This window comes from Sapajus apella, unplaced genomic scaffold (assembly GCF_009761245.1).
Source record: "Sapajus apella isolate SASKATOON/1434 unplaced genomic scaffold, GSC_monkey_1.0 scaffold2, whole genome shotgun sequence".
Classification (NCBI taxonomy): domain Eukaryota; kingdom Metazoa; phylum Chordata; class Mammalia; order Primates; family Cebidae; genus Sapajus; species Sapajus apella.
Genome location: NW_022436942.1, coordinates 51,691,543 through 51,705,202, shown reverse-complemented (window position 1 = coordinate 51,705,202; position 13,660 = coordinate 51,691,543). Strand labels below are relative to the sequence as shown.

At 42.1% G+C, this 13,660-nt stretch overlaps 1 long non-coding RNA gene across 1 annotated transcript; it reads left to right on the top strand.

The window, feature by feature from the left end:
• The first annotated feature begins 11,892 nt into the window (after positions 1 to 11,892).
• LOC116557075 lies at positions 11,893 to 12,463 on the top strand. The gene is made up of 2 exons (XR_004271347.1): positions 11,893 to 12,280; positions 12,361 to 12,463. It is a non-coding gene; the product is annotated as an uncharacterized LOC116557075 (long non-coding RNA).
• The last annotated feature ends 1,197 nt before the right edge of the window (positions 12,464 to 13,660 follow it).

Sequence of the window (13,660 nt, the reverse complement as noted above, 5' to 3'; positions counted from 1 at the left end):
GGCTCTTTGAGAGCAATTTAAAGGTAAATATAAGTATGAAGCTTCTTGATTACTCATATTACAGAAATCATTTCGTGGTTTTATGAGCCAAAAAATATTTTAAGCAGGGCTTAAGTCATCTTCTTAAATTTACAACCCATTCTAAATGTAAACAGAATTATATTTAATTGGTTGTCACCAATGAAACCAAAATTACTTCATTCGGTTTCAACCTGGTCAGATATAGATTTTCAATGGTTACCAGGAAGGAAATGTGTTTGTAGTCAGAGGCAGAGAAAAGGAAATGGTTATAGCTGGTTACAAAACAAACATAAAACCTCCACACCATTTCTCATGTTACAAGAGCAAATAGGGAAGAAGCCACAAATGGGGCTGGTAGCGCAGAATGCGTGTTGGGTAAACAGTAGAGAAACGGGAAAATGTTCTGGGTCTCTACTTTTTTCATTATACAAAGCCAGGAAGGGAAGCCGCTGAGCAGAGTGCCAGGTCGTCTGTTTACTAACGCACCCCCACAGGTAATAGGAAGTCAAATCCAAGTTCCACTGTGCCCAGGGGCTCTTCACCGAGACGTCAGTAATCTGCCTGTCCTGATATTTTCAGACTGGTTACTCTTATGAGGAAATTAAGATGAGAAGAAACTAGGGCAGAGGAGGTGGGGAACAGGGCAGGGTCACAAAGTGACCTTTAGTTACAAAAGAAAAACAAGGCAGTGTTACTAACTGACCAGGGCCACAAAAGGTAGTAAACACAGCCAGGGCAAAGTAGAGAGCGTGCAAGCTCACCCCATTGCGACAAATACTCACACAATTTGATGAAAAGAAACTTCTGGCAAGTTCCTCATTGAGCAAGCTGTTGTCACAAGTATATTTTGAATGGGTTTATAACAATGTGTCTGTGTGTGTGTTTTAGGTGGCAGGACCGGGACAAATGAGTTTCATGAATAAATGTGCTACTTGCTTGCCTGAGGTATTAAAATTTAAAATAAAATACTATCTTCACTTGTTTCTGGCATGAACAAATCCTTTACTTTTTTGGAAATTCTCATCAAAAGTTAAGTGTCACCATTTGGCAATGTCTATCAGAATGAAAATTTACGTATCCTTTGATTCTGTAATTCCACTTCAAGAAATTGATTCTGTAGTCCTACTCATACATATGTGCAAAATTATGTTTGTGGAAGTAAAAGAGTGGAAACCCCCATTATGTCTATTCAGAAGGGGCTGGGTAAATTACGGGACACCCATATTATGGAATATAGTGCAGCTGTATAGATTTTCAGCAAACTTCACAATATCTGTTAAGTTTCACTAAAGAATGTAAGTGTATATAGAAGGAAGGGGAGGGGAATACACACACACACACACACACACACACACACACACACACACACACTAGGGCAGGGATCCCCAATCCCCAGGCAGTAGACTGGTACTGGTCCATGGCATGTTAAGAACCGGGCCACACAGCAGAAGGTAAGAGGTGAGCAAAGGAGCTCTGCCTCCTGTCAGATCAGCGGTATTAGATTCTCAAAGGAGAGTGAACCCTATTGTGAACTGCCCATGTGAGGGATCTAGATTGTGCGCTCCTTCTGATAATCTAATTGATGCCTGATGATCTGAGGTGGAACAGTTTCATCCCGAAGCCATCCCCCACCCACCCTGGTTTGCGGAAAATGGTTTTCCATGAATCTGGTCCCTGGTGCCAAAAAGGTTGGCAACTGCTGTGCTAGGGGACTTCAAAAAGTTCATGGAAAAAAAATTAAAAGATAAAAATAAAAATATAAACTTTATTTCTTAACATAAACTCCATCAAGTTGAAGACACTTGTGTAAGTAGTGCTAGCCATTTAGTGCACACCTATAGAACTGAGGGTCCTGGGAATTTAACCATGTCAATGTAATCTTTTTTACTTTATTAACTGAAGGAGAATGGATACCCTTTAAAGATTTCTTAAGATTAGAAAACAAAAAGAAAGTCAGAAGGAGTCAAATTAGGACTGTGAGTTGGATGCCTAGTGATTTCCCAAGGAAACTCCAAAATCGTCCTTGTTTGATGAGAGGAATGAGCAGGAGTATTGTCATGGTGGAGAAGGACTCTCCAGTGAAGCTTTCCCTGGAGTCTGGGCCGCTAAAGTTTTGGCTTTCTCAAAACACCCTCATAAGAAGCAGATGTTATCATTCTTTGGCTTTCCAGAAAGCAACCGCAAAATGCTTTGAGAATCTCCAAAAATTGTTACCATGACCTTTGCTCTTGACCAGTCTCCTTTTGCTTTGACCGAACCACTTCCTGGTACAAGAGGTACGAAGAATGGAATCTCTTGGTAGCCATTGCTCTGACTGGGCTTTGACTTCAGGATCATATTGGTAATGCTGTGTTTCACCTCCTCTCACAATCCTTTAATGAAATGCTTCAGGATCTTGATCCCACTTGCCTAAAAATTCCATTAACAGCTCTGCTCTTGTCTGCAGCTGATCTGAGCACAATGATTTTATTACCTATCCAGTGAAAAGTTTGTTCAACGTTAATTTTTCAGTCAGAATTGTGTAAGCTGAACCAATTGAACTGTCTATGGTTTTGGCGATAATTAGGTTTATCCTCCTAATGGTCAATCCTCTCTAATTGGGGCACAAATATTAATTTTTTGTTGAGACAGGGTCTTGCTCTGTTGCTCAGGCTGGAGTGCAGTGGCACAATCGTGGTTCGCTCTAGCCTTGACCTGCTAGGCTCAGGTGATCTTCCCACCTCAGCCTCCCAGGTAACTGGGACTACAGGCCTGTGTAACTTGGCTAATTTTTAATATTTTTGTAGAGATGGGGGTCTCACTATGCTGCTCAGGCTGGTTTCAAACTCCTGGGCTCAAGCGACCTTCCCACCTTGGCCTCTCAAAGTGTTGGGATTATGGACAGGAGCCAACAGAACTAATTTTTTTCCTTTAATATGCGTGTGATTGGTCTGCTGCTGTTCATCTTTAACATGGTCTCATATCTTCTTAAAATGAGTTAGCCACGTGTAAACTGTTGATTTATTTGGGGAAGTGTCCCCATATACTTTTTGTAAAGTTTCAATGATTTCACTATTCTTCCATCCAAGCTTCACCCTAGATTTGCAGTTTGTTCTTGCTTCAATTTTAGCAGAATTCATGTTGCTCTGACAGAGGCTCTTATCAAACTAAAGCCTTATCCTGCCATGTGTACCTATGCAACAATCTTGCGTGTTCTTCGCACGTACCCCAAAACCTAAAATGCAATTAAAAAAACACTTGAACACTTTTTAAAATGAACACTTCAAACATACATAAAATTATCAGAAATAATGACTATATCCCTATATTAGTTTTCTAAATGTATTTGCTACTATGACATATAAGAGAACTTAAGGCAATCTCTTTAGGCTTATAATAAATCTACCAAGTACAAAAGTGTTTGCTTATGTTGCTGAGTTTGTTAGGACAGAATAACTTTACTGGGACCATTAAAGTACCTCTGATTAAATTAAAAAAAAAAAAAGGCTTATCCTTCTTACTGCCTCAACTAGATTCTGTTCCAACATGTTATAGCAGATTAGTATGAGTTTATTTTGGTGCAAGAAAAATGAAAATCCATGCATAGTTTTTTTCATAATATGCATTTTCCATAAACTTTTTAAAGACCCCTTGTGTGTGTGTGTGTGTGTGTGTACTTATATCTACATAGACTATTTCTAGAAGGATACTCAAGAAATTTAACACTGGGTGTTTCTATGAAAAAGATTGGGAGTCTGGGTTACAGAGATCTATAGAGATTTACTTTCCACTCCATATTATTTTGCCCTGTTTGAAATTTTTATCAGCCAGGTGCATAAATCACTTTTCAAAAAGAATTTTAATGGAAATGTCATTCCCAATTAATTAGGGTTTTGCTGGTGATGGTATCGGTGCCCAATGAAATCGACTGAAATATATGGTTTGAAGAAAAATGGGTGCCCTTTAAAGATGGACTAAGATTCATGGACTAAAAATGGTTTAAAACCTTTTGAAAGAAGGCATCTTTCAGCTAGGTGTATATTTGGGAAAAGTATTTCAGTAACTAATGAATAATAGAGAACATTGATTTGGGCTGCTATTTTTATGCTGACAGTTTGGAATCCCAGAGAGTTGTATAGAAAGCCCAGCGCCCCTCTCCAGCAGTGATGGCTAAGGCCCTTTTATGTGCAAGGGTCACCCTGACTTAGAGACTAAGAAATCATTAATTGAAACCTTTCAGCTTCTCTTGTATATTCCAACTTCATAGCTCCAAAGAAGTCATTATTGCCACTTCTCTTTCTGCCTGTGGATGACTGGAGAATGCACGAAAGTATAAACACTCGCTGATTTATTTACATTAAATAATACCCTGCTTATTCCCAGGAGCCAACAAGGTTGGTGGCCTTTAGAAATCAGTCACATAGCCCAGGCGTGGTGGCTCATGCCTGTAATCCCAACACTTTGGGAGGCCCAGGCGGGTAGATCATGAGGTCAGGAGTTTGAGACCAGCCTGGTTCAACATGGTGAAACCCTGTCTCTACTAAAACTACAAAAATTAGCCGGGCATGGTGGTGAGCACTTGTAACCTCGGCTACTTGGGAGGTTAAGGCAGGAGAGTTGAACCTGGGAGGCGGAGATTGTAATGAGCCAAGATCATGCCAATGCACTCCACTCTGGGTGACAGAGTGAGACTCCGTCTCGAAAAAAAGAAAGAAAGAAATCAGTCACATCACAACAACCCAGCAAATTTCCTCTAAAGTTGGGCTCATGTACACAAAAATCAAAGTACGGAAGAGCGGCCAATGCACATTCTTTTTTGAGACCTGCGGCTGAAAGAACAGGGGAAGGTAAACGACAGCACCCCCTTCATTTAACCTTTTTATTAGCTGGCATTCTCTCTCGTAATGTTGTTTCTTGTTAATTAACCCATAGTTTGTCTGTGGCTTCTTTCTTCTCAAACAGACTGTAAGCTCCTTCAGTGCTGGGCCAGTGTCATTCACTCATTTGCTCATTTATGGAACAAATATTTAATGCATAGCTACCACACTCATGATGCTTTGCTAAGCCCTTGGAGAGGCAAAGATGAAGACATATTCCTTGCTTTCAAGGTGTTCACAGTCTTTTAGTCTCTTCTAGTCTCACAGTCTCATAGATTTGTCTTATTCAGATTTGTGTCTCCCAAGGTTATGGACCCAGAAGAGGCCCAAACAGAGGCTTAGTAAATGCTGGTTGGTTGTGAAATTGCTCAGACCGTGAATCTACCATGGTGTCATAATACGGTGGGTGCGCATTCAATTTTTGCTGATGAATTTTAGGAAATCACCAGACAATTTTTTAAGATCTCTTTAATAATAGCTTTTAGAAGTATACTTGCTTTCTCAGAGTAGAAGTTTCTGGACCTGGGAATGGAACCTCTTTTAGGGCTAAAATTGAAGACAACAATTATTCTGACCTAAGAGCTTGGGCTATAAACTCCTTGGGAAGTGGGCCCACTTTTCACATGGACAAAGGGCTACTCACGAACAAAGAGGAACAGGAAGAGGGAAAGGGATTAGGGAAGGTGACATTTCCTGAGTGCCCACACAAGGCCTGGAATTCCACATGCTTCAATTAATTCATTTGTGAACAGCCACTTGAGGAATACAGTGACACTGAAGTGGAGAGAAAGAAATGAGCATTTTGGCAGTAGATGGGGTCTGGCGGTGAGTAGGAGATGGATATATTTGTATGTATGTATGGTGTGCTTATAATTTAACATGAAATACTCTTTTATGTGCTACATGCCCAAAGAGGTATAAGCCACAGTCTGAGCCCTCAAGAAGATAAACAATATAAAGAAACATACCCTAAGTTAAACAGCAACCTGAACATGATGCAAAATTTTAGATTTTAGAGTTGCCTGGATCCACAGGAAACATTGGCTCCAGAGTTTCCAAAAATGTTGTGTTCACCTCATTGATAAGATGCAAGATGATTTGGGTATTATACAAACGTTTAAAACTTTCGTTAGGCATTTATTTTAACATGTGTGAGAAAAATCTACAGCGTATCATGCCCTCTGTGGTGGCACACACCTGTAGTCCCAACTACTCAGGAGAATTGCTTAATCCCAGGAATTCAAGGCCAGCCTGGACAACACAGCAAGACCTTCTCACAATAAATAAATAAAGGAAAAAGAAAAATCTGTAGCATGTTAGACTCTTGCATACATAAATATTACTGCTTCCTGTGAGGCTACATATGAAAGTGAATTGATTTAAGGATTATCTAAAGGAAAATATCAAGTAAGTAGCTGAGTATACAGAAGAGGACTGGAATATGGCAAAGATTCTTTAAGTGTTGTTTGAATGACCTGAGTTTGGGAAATTCAGACCAAGTCCAATCTCCAGGATGCAGAGGGCGTAAGTGAGTTGTCCAAGGTCATGAAGCGAGTAGAGATCACAGACCAGAACACAGCCTCTGCCCCCCCATCTTTATTCATCACTTCTTCCTACTTTGCAGATTTGAAAACTGCAGCCCAAATAACAAATTCTGTCTTTCGAGTGCAGTAACTGCCATGAGAATCTGACTGCAAAGTAGAAAGCATAGAGTTGCCTTTGTGAAAAATCAAAGTTAATATTTATAGAGTGCTTACTGTGCATGCCAGTGTTATAAAAACTTCATACATATTAATTTATGTTAATTCCCAAGCCACTCTGTGAGATGTGCTTAGATATTTCTACCATCCCTCTTTTCACATGAGGAAATTAAGGAACAAATATCAAATAGCTTTCTTAGGCTATAACCTACAGAGCTGGGATTTGAACCCAGGTAGTCCAACTCCAGAATTTGCCTCCTTAACCATTATATACACAGCTCACTGATAATAAGTGGAGAGGTGAAAGGGGCAATTTGTCTACCTGGTGAAATTGGAGGAATTCTGCCCAATGTATCACTCCGCTGTCCCTTCCTGCTTCACATTTTTCGATTAATGCCTTGTTCATTCCATAGAAGATACTATTTCTTCACACCACCACTTTGTAATTAATTAATTAACATTAATTAATGTTTTAGAGATGGAGGGTTCTCTATGTTGCCCAGGCTGGTCTCAAACTTCTGGGCTCAAGTAATCCTCCTGTCTCAGCCTCCCAGGTAGCTGGGATTACAGGCACCACCTGCAGTGCCCAGCTCACATCATCACTTTTTAATCTGCAGAAACTCAGATTCCACAGAGAGGAATCTGTGATTACCAAGAACAATTCTTTCATAAAAATAAAATTTATTGGATTTCTGACCAGGTGCAGTGGCTCATGCCTGTAATCCCAGCACTTTGGGTGGCTGAGGCAGGCAGATCACGAGACCAAGAGATCGAGACCATCCTGGCCAACGTGCTGAAACCCTGTCTCTACTAAAACTACACACACAAAAAAACAGCTGGGCTTGGTGGTGCTTGCCTGTAGTCCCAGCTACTCAGGAGGCTGAGGCAGAAGAATTGCTTGAAACCGGAAATCGGAAGTTGCAGTGACCCAGGATGGCACCACTGCACTCCAGCCAGTCTGGTGATAGAGCAAGACTTTGTCTCCAAAAAAATAAATAAAAATAAAATAAAATGTGTTGGATTTCTATGATAAAAACTATAAAGAAATGGTCCCATCCCTAAGGTTGAGGAAAGGAAAAGGGTCGAAGGAAGTGAATGCAGAGAGGGATAATTTCAGGAAATGGTGGGGCTGACAGTGACACTGGAGAGGAGGCCCGTGTTAGGACTGGCCCAGCGCACCACAGGGGGCCACCAGGTGTTGAGAAAGCCCTGCCTGGTGCCCAGCACTTGGCACTGCACCTGGCATAGAGCAGGTGCTTGAAAGCTTTGTTGAGTGGATGGAAGCCTGGATGGAAACAGAAGCCAGGCAGGGAGGCGGGCGCCAGTACAGGGATTGGAGGTGAGAAGGCATCAAACACTTGACCTACTGTATGACTTTGCTCAGGTAAGCCCAAGAGGCAAGCACAGTGACAAATCTCCAATCAGCAGACAAAGGAGCTGTGAGTAAACCATTAACTGTGCGGCTGGCTGCTCTAACTAGAAAGCTCTGCTTTGGGGAAATCCATTTCATGTTTGTTACCGATCATAGCAGCCCCAGTTCAGTCCTCTGACCTACACTTCCTTAGATTGACAGTCCTCAGTATCCTTCCCTATAGGGTGCCTCAGGGTGGGCCAAGGCCATCTGGGGACCATCGCCAGCCTCCTTTGTGCTGGTGCCAAAGGAAGATCAACCCGTGGCACTTTTCTGTATCTCACCAGCAGTGCTGACAGCTGAGCCATTCCACGCACCTTCGGAGCAAAGAACTGCCGGAAACCAGAGCCAAGTACAGAGCCTGAAATTGTTTTCAAAGGCTACAAGGAGAAGCCTGGAGGGCCTGATCACACATTACATAATCTGTATGTCAGGGTGGGGGCCCTCATGCGAGGATCCCAGTGCCTGTCAGAATTGCGCAAGTTTTACGCAGAAGCACTTAAGTGTCGTAAGCTGACTCCACATCTTTACCAAAAATGTGAAACATCCACCCAGCACACACTTTAAAAACACTAAAGCTCTTCTCCACCAGGTGGCTAAGGCTGCTTGATGGGGCTGACAGGAGAGGATCCTTGCAGGGGGTGCTGAGTTACTGTAGCTCTTGGCCCAGGGAGCTGGACACGCAGTGCTTTGCACCCCAATAGCCTTGGGCAGCCCAAGCCTCTGATAAAATGTACTTTTTTGTGTGTTTGTTTTTCCTGGCAGTCTCATTTTGGGTTATAAATGGCTCATTATTTCCATCCCATAGATCCCTTCTTGCCTCTGTTGCGTTCTCTTTTAGCTTTCCAAAATAACCGAAAGGTTGGTAAAATCAGCACTGGCAAACGGCTTGTTCTGACCTTGAGCGGAGGCCGAATTTCCACATTGCTGACGCCATCTACAGTTGCTCCCATGTCCGAGAGGTTGGCTGGAAAGGCCTCCTGAAAGCAGGGGATATAATTATACTTACACTAAAGCACTTGTTGCCATTAAATGCCAGGAAGTGGCATGGACCTTCCCTTGCTGCTGCCCTGCAACCTTGTCAGAGGACTATTGGGCAATCATCAGAGGTTATAGAGTTGGAACAGCATTCCCCCAGATAGGTCATTTTCCCTGCAGTACAGCTTGGAGGCAAATTTTATTAAGTATCAAGTAGCTGACCCAAAGCAGTATAAATAGCGAGAGAACATATGACAAACCCAGAAATGAATGTGGTTAAATCCCAGGCTGAAGACATATAATGTGTTTACTGTTATCAGCACCTGCATGAAGATATTTTTGCCCAGTAGCCATCCAGGAAAAGATAAAACATCTAAGTGATGTTATTAAGGCTTGTTCTTAGAAAAATAATTTTGACCCTACTTTTGGAAGTCAGTGGACCACAGAGATAATTTGGGAAAGGGACTGGAGGATAGGTGGGTGTGATTGGGTGTCATAGGAAGTAGAGAAGGACCATTATAAAACATCACAAGTTCAGCCAGTCAAGAGCCAGGGGGAAAAAAAAGCATGGAAGTGTAGCTTACATTGGGTGGGGACTGTAAGCAGTCACTATCAGGCAAAAGGGACCTCTAAACTGGAATTTTTCGAGGGAAACATGGAGAACGTTTTAATTCAGGCCTGTTTTCCTCCATTGTTCCCTACCTTTATTTTAGGACATAAGACGGAGTTCAAACCATGCCTTAGTGACATTGATCAGGCCACAGATGACTGAGTTATGAGGGGCCATGAGCAAGGTCCGTTTCCTAAACCAGCTGTTTCTCATCAGTCCTGTCCCCACTGGCCAGAGCTGTTGACATCCTGGAAGATAATCTTGTATTCCTACAATGATAGGAGAAGGTTCTGTGGAGAAATAGTGTAACATTTTATATTTAATTATTATGGGTACATAATACATGCCTATACTTATGGCAGGGGTACATGTGATGTTCTGATATAGGCATGAGGTGTATAATAATCACATCAGGGTAACTGGGTTGTCCATCACCTGAAGCACTTATTATTTCTTTTTGTTAGGAACATTCCAGTTCTATTAGTTTCATTTTTGTTTGTTTGTTTCTTTGTTTTTGAGAGGCAGGGTCTTGCTCTGTTGCCCAGGCTGGAGGGCAGTGGCAAGATCACCGCAGCTTTGACTTCCTGGGCTCAAGTGATCTTCCTGCCTCAGCCTCCCATGTAGTTGGGACTACACACATGTACCACCATGCCTGGCTAATTTTTAAATTTTTCCAAGAAGCCCTATGTTGCCCAAACGGGTCTCGAACTCCTGGGTTCAAGTGATCCTCCTACCTCAGCCTTCCAAAGTGCTGTGATGTCAGGCATGAGCCACCGCACCTGGTCTGATAATTTAAAAATATACAGTAAATTATTGTTGACTGTTGTCACCCTGTTGTGCTATCAAATGCTATATCTTATTTAACTGTAGGTTTGCACCCATTAAGCGTTCCCATCTTTCCCCTTGCATCCCGCTATTCTTCCCAGCCTCTGTAACCATCATTCTACTCTCTATCTCCATGATTCAACTGTTTTAATTTTTAGCTTCCCCATATGAGTGAGGACATTTGAAATTGGTCTTTCTATGAGGAATGCAATGAGTTTGATGTAGAATGAAATTTGTTGAAGTACTCAAAGTTAGCAAATTTCCAAGGCATCCCTGGCCCTGCTTACAGCCTGCAGTTTCCTATACGCCTTGTAAAGGGAGACTTCTGTTTCTACCAGATCTAAGTCCTAAAGGTGTTTTTAAGGGTGGTAATATTGTGTGTTTAACCCTTTGAAGAAGAGAGTAGCCATCTGAATATATCAGTTCTTACATGTTAATTAAAAATCGGTATCTTTATTTTGTATCTATTAATAGAACTAAAACAAAAAGGGCCACAGGCTTTGAGAGACCACAGTGACCACAAGAGGCTGTTGCAGTCAAGAAATTCTTCACAGAGGGCATGAGGCATAGATGTGGCTCTGTCACCTTTTCCCAGAACCACCCTCGCTACTGAAAAGACTGTTGGCTCCCAACCCAGTATTCACTCTCCGTGCCTTCCTTGATAGAGTAATTGCAGAGTGGGAATGTGCTTGGCTAAAAGACTACATTTTCTAGCCTCCTTCACAGTAGGGGTGGTTAATGAAATCCCAGGAGGTGTTGGGTGGTCAGGGTTGCCAGATTAAATGAGAGTTACCTAGTTAAATTAGAATTTCAGTAAACAATGAACATTTTATTGTTGTTGTTGAGATAGAGTCTCATTCTGTCACCCAGACTGGAGTGCAGTGGTGCCATCTTGGCTCACTGCAACTTCCATTCCCGGGTTCAGGTGATTCTCCTGCCTTAGTCTCCTGAGTAGCAGGATTACAGGAGTGAGCCACCACACTTGGCTAATGTTTATATTTTCAGTAGAGATATGGTTTTGCCATGTTGTCCAGCCTGGTCTCAAACTCCTGGCCTCAAAAGATCTACCAACCTCAGCCTCCCAAAGTGCTGGGATTACAGACGTGGGCCAGTTTGTCTGGCCTACCTCTTTTGTCCTTTATCCCATTTTCTTTCCTGGGATATGGATGCAATACCTAGGGCTCCAGCCTCCTTCTTCGGTCGGGAAGTTAAGGATGGCAAATAAGAAAGAAAGAGGACTGCATACCTTCAGACTTTCTTATGTGTGATAGTAACCATTGATTTTTCTTTTTCTTTTCTTTCTTTTTTTTTTTTTTTTCTTGAAACAGAGTTTCACTCTTGTTGCAATGGCATAATCTTGGCTCACTGCAACCTCCACCTCCTAAGTAGCTGGGATTACAGGCATGTGCCGCCACACCTGGCTAATTTTGTATTTTTATTAGAGACAGGGTTTCTCTATGTTGGTCAGGCTTGTCTCAAACTGCCCACCTCAGCCTCCCAAGGTGCTAGGATTACAGGCGTGAGCCACTGTGCCCAGCCACCATTGATTTTCTGTAGCTGCTTGTTGTACCTCTGTGATTTGCAGCCAACTGCTCTTCCTAACTGCTATAGCCATAATAAGGAGTGCATTGTGGTGGCAGCAGCTGAAGTTGATGAAGAATCAGTCAGTAAAGCCAAAGAGAATTGGAGTGAAAAGAAAGCACAAAGGCTATGTCCAAACTGGGCCTTTGACAGGTTACGGGTTATTAGGGTCACTATCCAGAAATTTAAAAATATCCTCTTTGTCATAACAAAACCAGATGTCTACAAGAGCCCTGCTTCAGATACCTACATCATTTTGGGGGAAGCCAAGATTGAGGATTTATCTCAGCAAGCACAAGTAGCAGCTACTGAGAAATTCAGTTTAAGGTGAAGCTGTCTCAAACATTCAAGAAAGCACAGACTCCAAATGTACAAGAGGAGAGTGAAGAGCACAAGGTTGATGGAACAGGTATAGAAGTTAAGGACATACAATCGGTCATGTCACAAGCAAATGTGTCGAGAGCAAAGGCAATCAGAGCCCTGAAGAACAGCAGCAAGGACATTGTAAATGCTGTTATGGAGTTAACAATGGAACTACCTGAAAGCAACTTTTTTTGGTGTCTGAAAGGAGTAACTGCCGCTTGGTTTGAAATTTGTACCGTTTCTATCATAAAGTTATAACTTCTTGTTGGATGGAAAAAAAAGAGTGCATTGTTATTTTTGGTGTTTAGTTCAGTCTGTTTACCATGTGTCATTTTGCCTTGGCCTCTTGTGTAAAATAAACCATTATATATATATATTTTTTGAGATGGAGTCTTGCTGTGTCACCCAGGCTGGAGTGCAGTGGCACAATCTCAGCTCCCTGCAGCCTCCACCTCCCAGGTTCAAGTAAGTCTCCTGCCTCAGCCTCCTGAGGAGATGGGATTACAGGCATGTGCCACAACGCCTGGCTAATTTTTTTGTATTTTTAATAGAGACAGGTTTCACCATGTTGACCTGGCTAGTCTTGAACTCCTGACCTCAAGTGATCTACACCTCCCACCCCCCAGCCTCCCAAAGTGCTGGGATTGCAGGCATGAGTATATTTTTCTAAGGACTCCAAGAAAGTGGATAGTGTTCCCTGCATTCTTTGAAATGGTAGCCCTTAACATGAGCTTCTATATTATCTACTTTAACTGCGTTTAGGTATTTTGAGGAATTGCTTTAGATAATTAATAATAACAATACTTATTAAGCAGAATGGTTCCCATCTCTGCTCAGAGATTTGGCCTGAAAACTCGAGTCCCATGAAATGGTACTCTGACACCCCAGAATCCTATTTCAAAACAGTTCTGACAACAGTCTTATAGGCTGTAAAGATGAGCTGAGGAGAGCCATGTGCACAGGAAAAGCTAATTTGCAAAGCACCATCAATAATGCAGGAATGATGTGAAACCTAACTCCTTCAACCTTGTTAGCAAGTCAGCTGCTTTGAGTGTCCACTGTGAGGCATTCTGGGAAATGGAAGGGTTCATAGAGTTGGCCCCCTTGCAAATGAGCTCGAGCTAACTGGCCTAACACGTCTGGGAAAGAGAAGTTACCTGGCCTAGGAACTTTATAAATACCTGTACTCCCCTTCTGCAGTGGAATCTTTCGAAAGTTAAGCAACAGTAAATAATCAACTAAGATTTCTAAGAGTTGCTGCATTTACCTTTCCCTGAATTTTTTTTTTTCTTTGCCCATGAAGCTGAAGCAACTC